Source organism: Leptonychotes weddellii, chromosome 7, assembly GCF_054177405.1.
Source record: "Leptonychotes weddellii isolate Sample4059 chromosome 7, ASM5417740v2, whole genome shotgun sequence".
In the NCBI taxonomy this organism is placed as follows: Eukaryota; Metazoa; Chordata; class Mammalia; order Carnivora; family Phocidae; genus Leptonychotes; species Leptonychotes weddellii.
Genome location: NC_138375.1, coordinates 110,780,027 through 110,796,917, shown reverse-complemented (window position 1 = coordinate 110,796,917; position 16,891 = coordinate 110,780,027). Strand labels below are relative to the sequence as shown.

Here is a 16,891-nt window from a genome sequence, read left to right as displayed (position 1 = left end):
ATGTTGAACATCTCTTCCTGTTGATCTTAAGTGTTTCCTGATCTGTGAAATGCTTGTTAATGTCATTTGTCCATTTTTAAAAACTGGGTCATTTGGGCTTTTTTTTTTTTTTAAGTATAGGCTTCACACCCAGCGTGGAGCCCAACACGGGCTTGAACTCACGACCCTGAGATCAAGACGTGAGCTGAGATCAAGAGTCAGACACTTAACCGACAGAGCCACCCAGGTGCCCCAATTTGGGGCTTTTCTTATTAATTTCTTGATATGGTTTGTGTGCATCCCTGACAGTAATCCTTGGCTGGTTATGTGTGCAGCAAAGATCTTTTCCCAGCCTATAAATTGCTTTTTCACTTTCTTTAAGGTGCCTTTTGATATATAAAAATTCTTAATATTACTATGGCCAAACTTGTCTATTTTTATTTTGTAGTCAATCGTTCCTGTGTCTTATTTAAGAATCCTTCCTTACTCAAATTCTAAAAGATAATCACCTACGTTACCTACTAAAAGGTTTAAAGTTGTGGGGTTTTTTTATATTTCAATACTTAAACCATCTGGCGTTGATGTTTGCATATGGTGTAAGGCAGGCATCCAATTTCACCTTTTTGCATATGAATTTTTTTCAAGTTCCATTTATTATATAGTTTATTTCCCTACTGATTTAACATTCCACTTCTGTCATATGCCAAAGTTCCCCATCTGTGTGAATCTGGTTCTGAACCCTATAACCTACTGTATTGGTGGTTTTGTTTATTCTCGTGCCAAGACCACACCGTCTTGATCACCTTAGTTTCATACTGAGTCCTGGTGGCTGGCAGAGCAAGTCTTTTCTTTCTACTTTGTCTTCAAAATTTCAGAATCCCTATCAAATAATAGGAAAAACCCTGTTGGGGCTTTCATTGGAATCTGTAGGTCAAATAGAGGAGAAATGAAGAACTGCCATCTTTACGTGTATTACGTTTTCCAGCCTAGGAGCGTAGTATCTCGCTCCATTTATTTAGTTCTCTTTTTAATACCTCTTAATGAAATTACACACTTTTTTTTCCCTGTGGATAACTTGTACACTTTTTGTTAGATTTATTCTTAAGTATTCGATGTTCTCTGACAGTATTTTTAATGCATCTTCTCTTGATGTTTTCTAGCTTGTTGTTGGTATACAGAATGCAAATTACTTTTACATATTAATCTTATATCAAGTTAACTGGCCAAATTCTATTTCTAATAATCTGTATATTGTTCGGAGTTTTCTATGCAAATAATGACACATAATGCAAATAATGACTTTTATTTCCTCTCTTCTAATTCTTATGCCTCTCATTTCTTTCTCTTGAATTTTTGCACTGGCGACAACGAGCATATTTGCTTCAATCCTGGTCTTAAAGTGAAAACTTGCAACATTTCCCCCATTTAGGAAAATGTTTACTCTAGTATTTTTATAGTCACTCTTATCTGGTGGAAAAAAGTTCCCTTTCATCCCGTTTTATCATGAGTGGCTGTTGAGTTTTTTAAAACTTTTTTTTATAGCTAAAATAACACAAATACAGAAAACAGCACAAAACAAATATACAGCTTAATTATTATAAGACTAACACCGTTGTGACCACCATTCATGAAAGGAGACAAAACCAACCACCCCAAAAGCCTGCCACGTGTCTCTCCTCAATTTATAGGCCCTTCTCTCTTCCTACCTAAGAGTAACTGTTCTCCTGACTTTTTGGTAATCACCTCCTTACTTTCTTTTATTTATTTATTTATTTATTTATTTTTTTAAAGATTTTATTTATTTATTTGACAGAGAAAGACACAGCGAGAGAGGGAACACAAATGGGGAGTGGGAGAGGGAGAAGCAGACTCCCTGCCGAGCAGGGAGCCCGATGCGGGACTCGATCCAGGGACTCCAGGATCATGACCTGAGCCGAAGGCAGTCGCTTAACCAACTGAGCCACCCAGGCGCCCTCACCTCCTTACTTTCTGAGGGGTAGTTTTATCATCAAAACGTGAATCTCTAAACACTATGGTTTGGTTTTGCCTAATTTTTTTTTTAAGATTGATTTATTTATTTGAGAGAGAGAGGGAGCACGAGCAGGGGGAGGGGGCACGGGGGAGGGAGAGGGAGAGAATCCACAAGCAAATGCCCCACTAAGCACAGAGCCCATTAGTGGGGCTCAATCCCAGGACCCCGAGATCGTGACCTCGGGCAAAACCAAAAGCTGGCCGCTCGACCAACTGAGCCACCCAGGCACCCCTAGTTTTGCCTAATTTTTTTTCAATCTTTTCAGTTTTTATTTTTTTATTAAGACTTTACTTTTTTCGAGCAGTTTTTAGAATCATAGCAAAATGGAGGGGAAGGTACAGACGGTTCCCGTCTGCCCACTGCCCCCACACATGCACAGCCCTCCCCACGATCACCATCCTCCACCAGTGCGGTACATTTGTGAAAGTGATAAACCTACACTGACATATCATTATCACTCACAGTCTGTAGTTTACATTATGGCTCGCTCTTGGTGGTGTATATCCTATGAGTTTGGACAAATGGTTGATAATATGTATCCATCATGATGGTATCGTACACAGTATTTTCACTGCCCTAAAAATCCTCTGTGCTCTGCATATTCATTCCTTTCCCCACCCAACCCCTAGCAACCACTGATCTTTTTATTGCCTCCATGGTTTTGCCTTTTCCAGAATATCACATAGTTGGAACATGCAGTATGTACCCTTTTCAGATTGGGGTTCTTTCACTTAGTAACATGCATTTACCTAATGTTGAAATATGTCTTTTGAATCCTTTCCCTCCACCTCCTCACAATCTACTCGGTGAAGACACCAGATCACTTGTGTGTTGTTTTCCTCTGCTGGGTGTTGATTTTTATCAAAAGTTTTCTTCGAATCTACTGAAATGATTATGTGGGGTTTTTGTCTCTTTTAATCTGTTAATGAGAAAAATTACATTTATGGAGAGCAATATTTCTAAAACAGATCAGATCATGCCCCTTCCCTCCAACAGCTTTTCACTGACCTTAGAATAAAATCCAAACTTTTGACCATAGTCTACAACGCCCAACATAGGCCCTATAAAAAGTTCCATCTACATCTACCTCTGTGACTCAATACACAAATTTCCCTCTTCCTCACTGTTTTAGCCACCCTCGCTTTCTTATGGTTCTTCAAACGTGCCAAGTTTATTCCCAAGCTTTGGTCCTTGTATTAGCTGTTCTCTCTTTCTGGAATGTTCTTCCCCCTATCTCTACATAGGAAGCTCCCCTGTCACTCTCACGTGGTTTTAATAACCCTTATCAGTATCTGGAATTATTCTGTTTGTTGGTTCATTTTACTGTCATCCCCCCCCCAACCCCTCATCTCAACCCACAATGCAAGCTTTAAGCAAGTTTTGTTCATTGCTTTATTCCTAATGTCTCAACTGGTGCCTGGCATATTAAAGGAATTTATTGACAGGCAAAGATATTCAAGCCATATTAAGCAGATCAAAGGAGCATATTTTATTTTTTATATTTTATTTAAAAATAAAATCCATGATAGGATTTTATTTTTGTTAAAAAATACATCTGTATGTGTGTCTGAATCTGAAGAGTCAAATATTTAGAAGGACAGAAGCACAGAATTAGCAGCAGTCATCTCTGGGACAGTGAGACTCTATCTATTACTGGTATTGATGTTCTTAGCTTGTCTGTATTTTCGGTTTTTTAAAATTTCGTTGACAAGCGCATATTATGTTTATTATAAGACAAAACAATAAAAGTAACCTTGTTATGATGAAAGAACACACAAAATTCTTTCTTTAAAAAAGTCACAGTCTAGTTAAAAGCACATAAAGACTGCTCGAATCCTCAAGAATCAGCATCAGCATATGCAATTAGCAAATAACACGTAGTAAGCATACACCCAGCCCTATCCTGGGTATCATAGGAACCCAAGGACTACGCCTGCATGTATTTAGTCACAATATTCTGCCTTGTTCCCAAAAAAGGAACTGTTGTGGCTCATAGGGAGGTCCCTCTCTTATCACCTGTTGAGGGAGGGAGGAGACATAGACAAATGATCAAGTGAACTCTTCACGTTTGGTGGCTGTGTCTCCTCCAGTTCATATTTCCCTCGAACCTACTAAGGATTTGCCTGGAACACTGGCGCCCACTGAATGCTGGTTGAAAGATACAGTTCGGCATCTATGAAATTGCAACACGGTCCTTGATAAAATGCCAAGCAAAATGAAATGAGGACTTGGTGTGTAATGGGTATAGGGTTTTTAATTTTGCAAGACGACAAAGTTCTAGAGATCGGTTGCGTAACAACGCGAGCCGATTTCACACTACTGAACCACACTTAGAAATGGTTATGAGGGTAAATTTTGTTATTTGGTTTTTACCACAGTTTTTTAAAAATATGCCAAAGAAAGCAGTACAGACCCTCGTGCTGAAAGTGTTGGGCCGAGGAGGGATCCCTGTGCACTCCAGGGGTCTGGGAAGACTTGGGGAGGGAGGACTGGAGCTGGACCGGGAAAGAAGAGGAGAACTGGCTTGCACAAAATGAAGAAGGACGGTTCAGAGAGGAGGCATAGGGGAGTCAGCATGCAAATGTACTGGGGGCCCGTGAATAAATGGTTTGGCTCTGACGAACCACAGAGGGTTTAAGAAGGTCACTAGTTGGAATAAGGCGTATGAAGGGGGGTTGGGTCGGAATGTGAAAGGCCTTTGGATGCCAGGCGGAGGAGTCTGGACTTGAGCCTAGAGGCAATGAGAAGAGAGGGAAGGTTTTAGTTTTGGGAAATGAGGTGATAAAAAGGGGATTTTAAAAACACTAATTAGCATTCAAATTAGAATATAGTACACATTAATCTCAAACCTGCTGACGGGGAAGGAAAAGGAAGCACCCAATCTCCTAATGTGACATTCAGATGACAGCTATTACTGAGACAGACAGAGTCTAGACCAAATAGGTCATCTGAAGGAGCTTTTCAGGGAACAGAGACCCTGTCCCCCACCGCTACTGCGAAGAGATGGATTCTGTCACTCTTGTCTCGTAACCTTCTCCCAGAGAGGCTCAGAATCTTCCCAGCACTGTAATTAGCTAGACAGTGGGCAGCAGTGATTCCCTGACTAAAATACAAAGCACGAAGAAGGCTGGACTTAAAAAATATGGCTCCCACATACGCCGACAGGGCAACTCAGCCTCAGCTGCCGCGTGCCTAGGAAGTACGCAGGCTTCCAGAACTAGAGTGAACACTTAGTGCTTCCTCCCAGACATGGCTCTCTGAACCAGAAGGAAGCCGGCTGCCCAGTGCCCCCCATTCCCGGCCAGCTAACTTGTCTTTTCAGGAACTGAGGACCAGAGTGAGCCAAGGGCCTGTCCCCACAGAATAAGGGACATGTGACCCCACTGGACCTGTCCCCCCACAATGGCTATAGGACGTTCCAACTCTGGTACCTAGAAAAAGGGAAAACATCAGAAGTTATTTTATTTTATTTTTTATTTTATTATTATTATTTTTAAAGATTTTATTTATTTATTTGACAGAGAGATCACAGGTAGGCAGGCAGGCAGGCAGAGGGAGAGGGAGAAGCAGGCTCCTCGCTGAGCAAGGAGCCCGATGCAGGGCTCGATCCCAGGACCCTGGGATCATGACCTTAGCCGAAGGCAGACACCTAACCGACTGAGCCACCCAGGTGCCCCCAGAAGTTAGCTTATTTACTAGTTAATGCATATGTAGCAAAAATCATAAAAGGGATAAGCAAAAAGAAGATGAATGAAACGGTCATGTTTTAGCACATTATTATATTAACAAATATAAATGAACTCATACTGGACATACTATTCTAGAATCTAATTTTTTTTTTCACTGAGCAATTCACTGTGAACATTTTTTGATGTAAATAAGTAAAATTCTGCATAAACGATGCGTGATGGTTGCCTGGTTTTCCACAACATGGGGACTATTAGAGACCACAGTCTAATTAACCAATGTCCCCTTGTTTGATATTTAGGTCGGTCCCAATCTTTGGTTATTATAAACAATACTATGGTGAATATCCAGGATCTTGATAACCTCATCCCTAGGATCCTAACGTTGTTGGTGGTGAATGTGTTAAAAATGTGCAATAAAGTCCTACTCCAAAAGGATATACCTCTAACACTTACTCTAAGAAAAGTGTGTGGGGTGGCTGGGTGGCTCAGTTGTTAAGCGTCTGCCTTCAGCTCGGGTCATGATCCCAGGGTCCTAGGATCGAGTCCCGAGTCAGGCTCCCTGCTCGGCAGGAAGCCTGCTTCTCCCTCTCCCACTCCCCTTGCTTGTATTCCTGCTCTCACTATCTCTCTCTCTGTCAAATAAATAAATAAAATCTTAAAAAAAAAAAAAAAAAGAAAAGTGTGTGACTTCAGGGATCTGACTGAAATCTCATTTCTGCCAGGAAGGCTTCTCTTGTCCCTATCAATCTAAAGTGCTTCCTCTCCCTTCCAAGTACTCTGATCTCCTCCTCAGCGGTCGTGCCCTTCGTTTGGCACTCCAAACCTGCCTGGCCTGGTCTTCATCGTGTGTCCTTGTCTCTTCAATTATACCAGAAGCTGCTCGAAGGCAGAGAACCCACTGAACACTTCTTTGTAGTCCCCAAATGATGGCACCTGTGATTAGCACTCAATAATCTTTGTTAAATTATTTCATTTAAAAGTCTGATGGGAAATGGTGTGTGTGGGGGGTGGGGGTGGTGGAGCTCTTTTAATTTTAATCAGGGGTTGTGGGTAGAGCCTGGGAATGAGGAACAGGCTAAAGAGCCCACACTTCCTTTGCCCATCCAAAGGCACTGCTGGAGCTCAGCACCCCACCTCGCCTCCTTGGCCCTAACCACTCAAAGCTCTGACAACTCAAAGACCAACAGGAATAAATGGAATATTCTTACAAAGACCATCTGACACATGGTTTGTCAGCATTGCTCTAAGGGTGTCTGTCTAAGCAGCAAGTCACCTCCGTCCCCAGTCAGCACTTTCCATGCTCTTTAGTGAAGGAGGGAGGAGAAGAGAGGTTAACAAAGCAGACCTGCCCCCAAAGATTCAGGGACAACAGCACTGCCTAATCCTGGGCGAAGGACAGATGCAGCAGGGCACCTCTGCTATGGGGGGCATCATGTGCCAAACAGCAGAAATAGATGGAAGTCAGCCCCCCGGAGCAAGGGCTCGGTGGTCCATGAGGATGCCCTCCCTTTGCCCGGGAACGAAGCGAACGCCTAGAAAAAGGTAGCAGGTGAATCCTATTTAGTGAGAAGGCAGAACTTCCAAGCAAGGGCTCCCGATAAATGAGCCTATGGAGTGCGGTGGGCTAGATCCGACCTGGTGAGGGGCCAAAGTTAATCCTCGCTTTTGGTGCTCAGTTACTCAGAGCATTCTACCTCCAGGGACATGAGGGAGTTTTTGTTAAACGCCTGCACTGCCTAGACCTGGGCTAAGAGCAGTGAGTTATGTGAGAAATAAAGCACAGGCCCTGTCCCCACAGAGCTACAATCTGGCTAGAAGTCTGAAGTTAGAGACAGAGCCAGGAATAAAACGCTGAGTTTCTGTGTTGGTGGGCAGGGGTTAGCAGGGAGGTGGAGAGTGGAGAGTCAAGAACTCAAGGAGGAAGTCAGGAGGCCCAGGTTCTAGAGCGCTCCGCCACCAGGGAAAAATGACACAGCTTCCGGTAAATCACTCAACCCCTTTGGGCCTCTAGTTTCTATACTCGGAGATTGACACACTAATCCCAGTGCTGCCCACAAAAAAGCCAAAAGGTCAGAACACGGTTCTAAAAAAGCCTCAGAGGGCTGCAGAAATGTCCTCACTGTGGTCAATACTTATATATTTAAACCAAACCAGAAGCCAAGAAAGCCCTGGAAAGCCAGCCATCGCTCCATCTCAGGTACACTCAGATATTGGTAGGGTTTCCTGGCAGACCAGTCCCACAGCAGAGTCCCACAGGAACTGCTCCATAGCCAAACTGGAGGCCCCCACACCCCCCCAGCCGAGGACAGCAGCTCAAGATAACTTGTCTCCTCCTTCTACTCTCCCCATCCCTGTTTTCCTCCAATTCTGGTCTCAAGCGGTGATGCGGCAAGAAGAGCAGAACTCAGTCACTTGTGGGGAACTGCAGGGGGCCCCCGCCCTCCCCCCCCCAGCCCCCGCCTCCGGTGGGGGAAATTCTCAGGAGGCCCAACCCTTGCTCTTGACAAGGCTCAATAAGAATTACGGCTAAGGATTTCAGAATTTGGGAGTTACTAAAAAATAAAACAAACAGCATCTGCCATCCAGAGTCAAAGAAATATACTGTCACTTGGAATATGGGGTAAGAACAGAGACATGCAGGAATGGGGAAGATAGGAAGAGGAGCTAAGACAGGGGAAAGTTGAGGGAACTTGCTCAAATCAGTGAAACCAAGAAGGATTCTAGATTTCTAGGTTGTAGCAGAAGGCATTCAAGCTCCACACCACACCTCCTTGGCCCACCTCTGATTTCCGCCCTCCTGTTCTGTGTGAGCTCAGACCTACTTCCTGCTGACAGGGTCCCACCTCAAGCCCATAGCCCCTTGGGGTCTTTGTTGACACATGAGGACAATGCCCAGTCAGTGGGGAATGGGAGCTAGTGGGTAAATGCTCCAGCTGTGCATCCTGCCAGCACACGATTCCACGAGGCACTCTGTGATGTCCGGAAAGTGCTGGAAGAACTGAGTCCCCATTGGCCATGGTAGGATCCCTAAGTACTACACCCTCATGTTGGCCTTCCCTGCTCCCCTGCCCCGCCCCCCACTCACGCTGTCCCCTTATTCCTGCTTCGTGGCATTTCCTCTCAAATAAACTATTTGTGTCCAAGTCCTCACCTCAGATTCTGCTTTCAGGTGAACCCACACCAAAAACACCAGCAGAGAATCTGGTGCTTACAAGCTGGCTAGAGAGTTCTGGGGGTGACTTGGCATCTTTTATTCAAGGGATGACACATTACTCTGAAAAGATTTCTCGTAGTTCTTGGCTCTCTGCGCACCACCAGTTCTCGTTACTCAACTGGATGGCAAATCTAGCTCGCTGCTGCCCTCCTAAGCAAGGCTCACAGAGGAAAGGGACCCAAAGTTTGTTGGTGCTCTGTGGCTCCTTGGAATCATTATTCAGCAGGCAAGATTATGATACAACCTCAATTTCATCTTCCCCACTGCACACCGTCCCATGCTGAGCTCTGCCAAACATCACCCTTTCCTGGAAGAACCAACAGTCTTTTACAAGGAGCATGATTTCATTTTGGAAAAAGAAGGAGAGTCGTAGGAGGGAAATCTCCCAGACGACATGGGAAATACATTCTGGGTGAGAACACTTTGGGGCTGAGAGCCTGTGTCCCGTTCTGTACCCATTCAAAGAAGCCTGGGGAAAGACGACATGTACGTGTGCCCCCCCACCCACACACACCCAGGAAATACACACATGGGTGTGCAGGAAAAGACGGGTTATCAAAACCATTAGCCATAGTTCCCTCAGAGTAATGGGATCATGGGTCACTCTGACTCTTTTCTTTATACTACTCTCACCTATTTCTATAATGAACGTGTAACACCCTTAAGTTTTTAATTATAAAAGAATGATGCTTGTCCCTTGCACACTCTATTTGCAAAGCCCTAAACATGACCTATAAATGTCCATGGGTTTGATAAGGGGATAATCTGGGACAGCAGCAGACTCCAGATCTTGTGCCAGGAGGCTCTTAGACAAGAGATGTGGAAACACAAAATATTCCCGTTTATCAAGCATTTCCTCTCTCCGTAACTTGGTGTCTCAGAGGAAGTGAAAAGTCAATTGCCTACACACCTCTGTGCCTGAACTCTGCCATTCGCCCTCCCCACCCATCCGTCTTTGCTTCCAGCTTCTGCATCTCTCAGTTCCCCTGCTGAAGAGCCTGGGGTGACCAAGTTTGGTATTCTGGTCACCCCAGGGCCTCGGGCATCCTGCTGAATGGTGACGGGCCTGGAGGGCAGCAGTTAGGGAACCAGGGAGCCCCTGAACCAAGCCAGTTGTTAAGGAGGCATGAGAACCCATCAGCTGGAAACACCGAAGGCGGGCAGGCAGGCGGAATGATTCTGGGTGAAGGAACATTGTAAATGTTGTCACCCAAAATAGAGCTGAGCTGAACTTGGCTCCCAGGCTCTGCAAGCCTCCTTCCTGCTCCCTGTCGGCTCCCTTCGGAGGCCCCAGAGATGCTCCCCAGGCGCCACACCTCCTCCTGCCTGCTGCCGGGATTAGCTTTGTCCGTGCTGCTCCTCGAACCTGGAGGCAGTGGGGAGAATAGCGGCTCTGACCCAGGGCTCGCGAAGTCAGCCTGGGGGACAGACTCTCATCCCCCTGGTTCAGCAACCATACAAATTCTGTAGCACATCAGGGAACTCAGTGAGGTCAGAGCAGACCTCCCAGGATGACAGCTTGGACCTCCTTCTCTCTCCCATCACCTCCACCCTCCCCACTCCTGCACTCCTAACCTCCAGCCCTACCCTTCCGTGTTCTGAGAACCATGCAGTCATTCAAGTCAGAAGCCTCAGCATTGCCTGCAATAAATCCTCCCTTACCCCACATGTAAATCTTCACCTAGATGTACCGACTGTCCCTTCAAACTGGCTCTCCAATCCATTCGCTTCTTTCTTTTTTTACACCTTCCGTTGTGCTTTGGGCTTCGTCATCTTTCCTGGGCTACTGCAGGTGCTTCTGCACTGCCCTCCCTACCTTCAGTGCTCTCTGTCATCGGATGTGCTCCCATACCACAGGGTACCACGCCAATCCCCTCTTCTGGCGCTTTTTAGGGGCTGCTCACCCCCTACAGAATGAAGCTCAAACTCGAACACTGCACACAGGGTCCTTCGCCACCTCTCCGTGACCTACTTTGCTAGCCTCATCTTCTGCCTTTTCCCCACCCTCACACCCTGTGTCCTGGCTACATGAGACCTCTCGGATTCCCTGGATTTTTCTAGAGCCAAGGTGTTATGGTGAGACCTTCCATGTAGCCCGCGGCTGCTGGTCTTGCTGATGAAAGCCCCCACCCCCAGCGCATCCATACCGTATAGCAGGCACTTGGCTCATCCAGTTGGGTAGAGCTTGTTTTCCTTTGGGTCAGCACCGTTAGGCTAGGAGAGCTTGAAAGAAGAAACTGTCTTACATATTTGTTTGCCCTTGTACCTACCACTGGGCCTTATATGGTATTTATAATATACATTTATAGCTCATGAGGATGATACCATGAGTCATCTTTTCACACATGGTTATCTTATTACCCCAACCAAATTCTAAGCAACGTAAAGACAAAGAGCATGTCTTAAAATTCTTTTTGTCTGCTTAACTATAAAGTGTAATGCTTGTATACTCAGACAGCACTGATAAATACACAGCCCAACTCTAAAAGCAGATGTTCATTCATTCCACGAGTATTTATGGAGCACCTGATATCTGCCAGGCACTATTCTACACAGGAGAGGTGTGGCAGAGAACAAAAAAGACAAAAATCCTTGTCCTCCTGGAGTCCGTAATTTGGGGGGAAGGTGACAGACATTTAGAGGGTAAAGCAGTAAAATATCCAGGAATGTTAGATAATGATAGGAGCTAAGGTGAAAAATAAAACAGAAAGAGGGACAGGAAGTGACACAGGAGATGCCACTGCAGATAGGATGGCCTGAGAGGTGCTCGTTGAGGAGGTAACATTTGAAGAGTGAAGGAAGTAAGGGAACAGGCACGCAGATTTCTAGGTGAAGCATAGGGCGAATACAACCACAGAGCAGAGCCGACACCAAATACAAAAGTGCAGAGGCTGGAAGAAGCCTGGCAGGTTCAGAAAACAACGAGGAGGACCGTGAGTAGTGAAGAGGGAGAAATGAAGGGAGAAGGCAGACCGGGGCGGGAGAGGGGGGGTGGTCAGAGATAATGGACCAGAACATGCACGTGGGCCTTTAGTCACCTTGCTCTGGGTGACAAAGAGAGCCAGATGAGGCTCCGAGCAGAAGAATCATATGAGCTGGCTGATTTTTCATGTTTTGGTCAATCTTGTGGCTGTGTGCAGAACTGACTGCGGGGTGGGTGGGGGGTGGGGGAGTGGTAAGGGTAGAAACAGAGAGACCAGTTTGGAGGCTATTAAAACAACAAGGCAAGAAATAATGGCAGCTTGGATCAAGTGGATAATTGGGGAGGTGATGAGAAAAGGGGAGTTTGTCAGTTGATGGGCACAGTTGCCTGGCTGGCTCTTGTAACCCTCCCCAATTCAAGAAATGGCAGGACCAGTCATTCAGGTCAAACATCTTGGCGCCAAAGTGCACTCCTCGTCTCTCCTCTCACTCCACATCCAGTCCTTTCACAAAGCCTGTATGTTCTACCTCGAAATATGTTCAGACTCCAGCCACTTCTCAGCACCTCCCCAATTACCCACTTGGTCCAGGCCACCAGCATCCCTTGCTTAGTTGTTGTAATAGCCTTCCCATAAAGTAGGTGATTTCCTACTTGTGCTAATTCTACTATGGCTGTGTAACATGTTCACATTAGGGGGAGTCAGTGAGGGGTGTACAGGAACCCTCTGTACTGTTTTTGCAAACTTTCCGAGAGTACCAATAGGCAACTAATATACAGAGGTGTAAAGATAAATAGATCACATTTTGGAAAGAGCTCCTGCTCTTGAATGAAGACTTAATCAAGGAATAATAGATCCCATCAAGACGATGTCTTTAGCTCTACTTTATAGTAGATAGTATTCTACAGTTCATACATGCAGAAATAGAAAAGCACCATCAGGCAAACACCACAAACAACTCTTACCAACAAGATCCACCAATGGATGCCGAAATTAGCAGTCACAAGCTGGAAGAGCAAAAGAATATGCATTGCTTTGAAGTATATCTCCAAGATTTTTATTGACTATAAAGGGAAAGATAGTAACTTTATAGTGGAGAAATTCGGCAGACACCACCCAACCAAGTGATCCACACTTGAGGGCACAACGTCATCTCTGTGGTAATCTTGTCACTTCAGCGACGAGAAACAAGACGATCCAAACTGAGGTACATTCTTCAAAATAACGGAGCAACACTCTTCAAAAGTGTCAAGATCATAAAACACCAGGAGAGATTGAAAAACTGTTTAAAAAAAAATTAGAGGAGACAGAGAGATAAGAACTAAATGTAACGTGGTGGGATCCTAGGGAGGCCGGTGGAGCCGGAAAAGGACATGAGTGGAAAACTGAGGACATTTAAATAAGGCATCTCTTGCAGTGTACAGTATCGTATGGATGTTAATTTCCTAGTTTTGATCATTTTACTACAGTTACGTAAGATGTGAATAATACGGGAAGTTGGGTGAGGGGTGTACGGGATCTCTCTGTACTATTTTTGCAACTTTTCCATGAGTCTAAAATTAGTTCAAAATACAAAATTTTAAAAGATAGATTATGTGTCTACGGAATGAAGCTCAAACTTGAACACAGCCATTGTGTTCAACACCATTGACTGATTAAACACCACCCCACAACTTCAGGCACCTTTCCCTCGGTTTTACTGCAGAACAAGGTGAATCTGATACTGGTAGTCTCAGGAAATCTGGCATTGGGTGGGTCTCCCCCCAAAAATGTCTATTACACCTTGAACTCCCTAGGGGCGGAAGTAAGAATTTGAAAGGAAAGATCCCTAAGCTTTAAATATCCCTCTTCCCACATAAGAGAGCTCCCGTGATTATCAAAGGACCTGATGATGGAGGTGTAATCACCGTTAATGAGCACCAGTTAGCAGTTCACCAGAGACCTTCATCTTCTCTTCCACGAGCCAGAGAAAGGTGGTCAGGGACTAGAAGCTGGTGCTCGCCCAGATGCGGTCACCCCAGCTCTGTGGGAGAGCCAACACTGACCTTCCTTCAGGCATCTGCCCCTATAACAAAGGAGCAAGCCCTAGGTCTCAAAACCTGTCTCTCTCTCTCTGACTGCATCATGCCTGCCTCTGTTTACCTTCCAGTCCCACAGTGACTACATTCTTAGACAGAGACAGCCATGGCAGGAGTGCTTTGGGTCGCCGAGACCAGAAGGGCCATCAAGGTCATGCCCACAACTGCATGGACCCAGTATCTCGGGCGCCACGTGCCCAGCCCATTGCCCAGTCTATCCCCAGCACCTCAAGCATCTCAGGCGCACGTCAAGATGAGAAATTACACCTTCTGCATGTTCTTCTACTAAGAGTGCCCCGAATGCGTCCAGGAGGCTGGGGGGAGGAATGGGAGAGGGTAGGGTGCAGGTGAGGGGCAGGGAGGGAATGCTGACGCTAGTCAAATTCCCTCTAGCCAGCTCCACCTCAGATGTGACCCTCTAAGCCTTCCACGTAGGCCACTGGATTCCTACTCTAGAAAACCACGTCTGGGTCAGAGGCTCTGAAAATCAGCGGCCCCTTCAGAAGACTGGTTAGGACAGGCTCATCGGAGCACAACACCCCAGTCCTGGGGCCAGGTCGAAAAGACAGGATTCTCATATGGCTGTGGGCCCTCTAGTCTTGGGTCTTAGTTCCGTCGATAATTCTAAAATATGCCATCTGTCACCCATCCTGGTCAGTACACGTTCTGCCCAGCTGTACCCCGACAGCAGACCACCACTGTGCTTTCAGGGCTCTTGTGCAATATCACAAACCAAATGGGGATTGTTCAGCTTCAGCAGAAGCCTGGGGTGTTGGAGAAAGCTTTGTTTAAGTACAGATTGCCCCAATTCGGCTCTCTCATACACTGCTGATACGAAATGGCACAGCCGTTCTGGAAGGCAACAGGATAACATACGCCCAAAGCCTTAAAAATGTTCCCACCCTTTGAGCCAGCAATTCCGCTTCTAGGAATTATCCTAAGGAAATCAGAGTTGCACACAAAGACTCATGCACAAGGTTGCTATCCCAGTATTAGCTCTTGGCGTAAGAAATTGATACGATAAATGCCATAAACCAAAAATTGATTAAATGAAATACATGGCATTCATAAGATGGCCTTCTATGTGTCTGTTAAGAATCACATTTCCCAAGAATGGTTTGCCTTATATTCTGATATGATCCTGATTTGGTCTCTATGTGGCATGGGAGGGGAGAGGTATACAAATTAAAAAAGTAGGAAGGGGCGCCTAGGTGGCTCAGTCGGTTAAGCGGCTGCCTTTGGCTCAGGTCATGATCCCAGGGTCCTGGGATCGAGTCCTGCATTGGTCTCCTTGCTCAGCGGGGAGCCTGCTTCTCCCTATCCCTGCCGCTCCCCCCGCTTGTGCTCTCTCTCTCTCTGACAAATAAAATCTTAAAAAAAAAAAAGTAGGAAGAAAACACCTTAATAATAGTTATCTGTAGGTAGTTGAGATGCTGACAAATCTTTTTAGATTGTCTTCTTTATACTTTAATGCTGCTTCTAAATTGTTTTCAACAAACATCTATTACTATCCTAATAAGGAAAACGGATGGCCCCATTTTATAGGTGAATAAACAGAGTTATGGAGTCTCATCGCCCTAGGATCTTTGCTGAGTCAGAAGTGAAATCAAAAACAAGACCAGGACTCTCAAAAGCCTCGCTTGTGTCACAGGGCCCAGCGTGTGAGCGGTAGTAGCTTGAGGACAGTGGTTCTTAACTGGGGCGATTTTGCCCCCCGGGGCCAGTTGGCATGTCTAGAGACATTTTTGGTTGCACTAACTGCAGGAGGGGGGGCGTTACAGCAGCTCAACATCTTACGATGCACAACACAGCACCCCCTCAACGAAGAATCATTCGGCTCAAAACGCCAGTGCCACGGTTAAAAAGCCTGCTCTAGGGAGAAGGGGACCACAGATTTATTCCCTCACCAATGCACTCTGAAAAAGTTCAGGTGGCTCAAAAATACATCGTGAACCTCCAAGCTGCTGCACATCCTGCGTGAGCGGTAGGGCCTCCTGCTTCAGACGGGATCTGACTTGGCAGTTAACGCGCCCGGGAGTGCAGAGCACCAAGGACGTTATTACTCATATTAACCAACCTTCCACTTCCAGCTGGAGAAAAATAAATTGCATTTTACTCCAGAGCCATAACGGACACCAATGGGACACAGCTCAGGATCAAGAACTCAAACAGACGAGATGAGCCAAGGGAAAGCGGGGGCAGAGGTGGCATCTGGAGAGCGCGAGTCTGCCCGATTGAGCAGTGGAGGCCCATCTGCATGTCCTTCCTCTGCACCTTCACTTCCCGCACCTCAAGAGTCCCAGCTGACCATGCCAGACTTAGCTTCCAAGTATCTTTAGAGTAGTCGAAAAGGAGCGAGTCCCACCCAAAGCCTGAGAAAGATTCTTCCCCCTCTTGGAAACTGTCCTCCATCGAAGGGGCCACCTGCTTGGACTTATCCATGGGTTTCCAGGGCAGATGAATGTGATGTCAGCATTTCCTTCCCTATGACCGTGGGCCCAACCTAGCAACTCATAGGACTCAAGAGCCAGGAGGAACCTCAACCAGACTCTGCCCTTTACAGATCAGGAAACCAAGTCCCAGAGAAACTATGTATCAGGCCCAAGTCACATAGCTCTGACAGACCCAGTACCTGAACCCAGATCCTCCATCCATCTGGTCCTTCCTTTTTTTCTAGTTACCAGGAAGTCCAGTGCTGGGGGACCACAGCCCGTCAGAGGACGCTGTTACTCTCTAGTGACATTTCACACGAGAACAGGTGTGGAGGGACCCACACAGGAATGTGGACACAATGGGCGGATGGTCATCTGTGTCTCCCACTTGGCCACAGCTCAGAGTCTAGGCAGAAGATGTGTGAGGAAATCAGAGATGTGTCCCCCAACAAGTATGAGTCTCAAGTGTTGCTACTGCTATCTCCTTTGAGGAGCCTAGCAACCTGATTTCAGTGGAAACAAAAGGGCTCTGGTCCCCCTGGGGCC

General features: G+C 46.0%; 1 long non-coding RNA gene across 1 annotated transcript in view; it reads right to left on the bottom strand.

Annotated features, from left to right (window-relative positions):
* Nucleotides 1-629: 629 nt before the first annotated feature.
* The window catches only part of LOC145722453 (uncharacterized), a 388,135-nt gene continuing 371,873 nt past the window's right edge, over nucleotides 630-16,891 (bottom strand). Inside the window, exon 5 of the long non-coding RNA XR_014146755.1 lies at nucleotides 630-1,960. This is a non-coding gene — a long non-coding RNA (uncharacterized LOC145722453). The remainder of the gene's footprint in view (nucleotides 1,961-16,891) is intronic.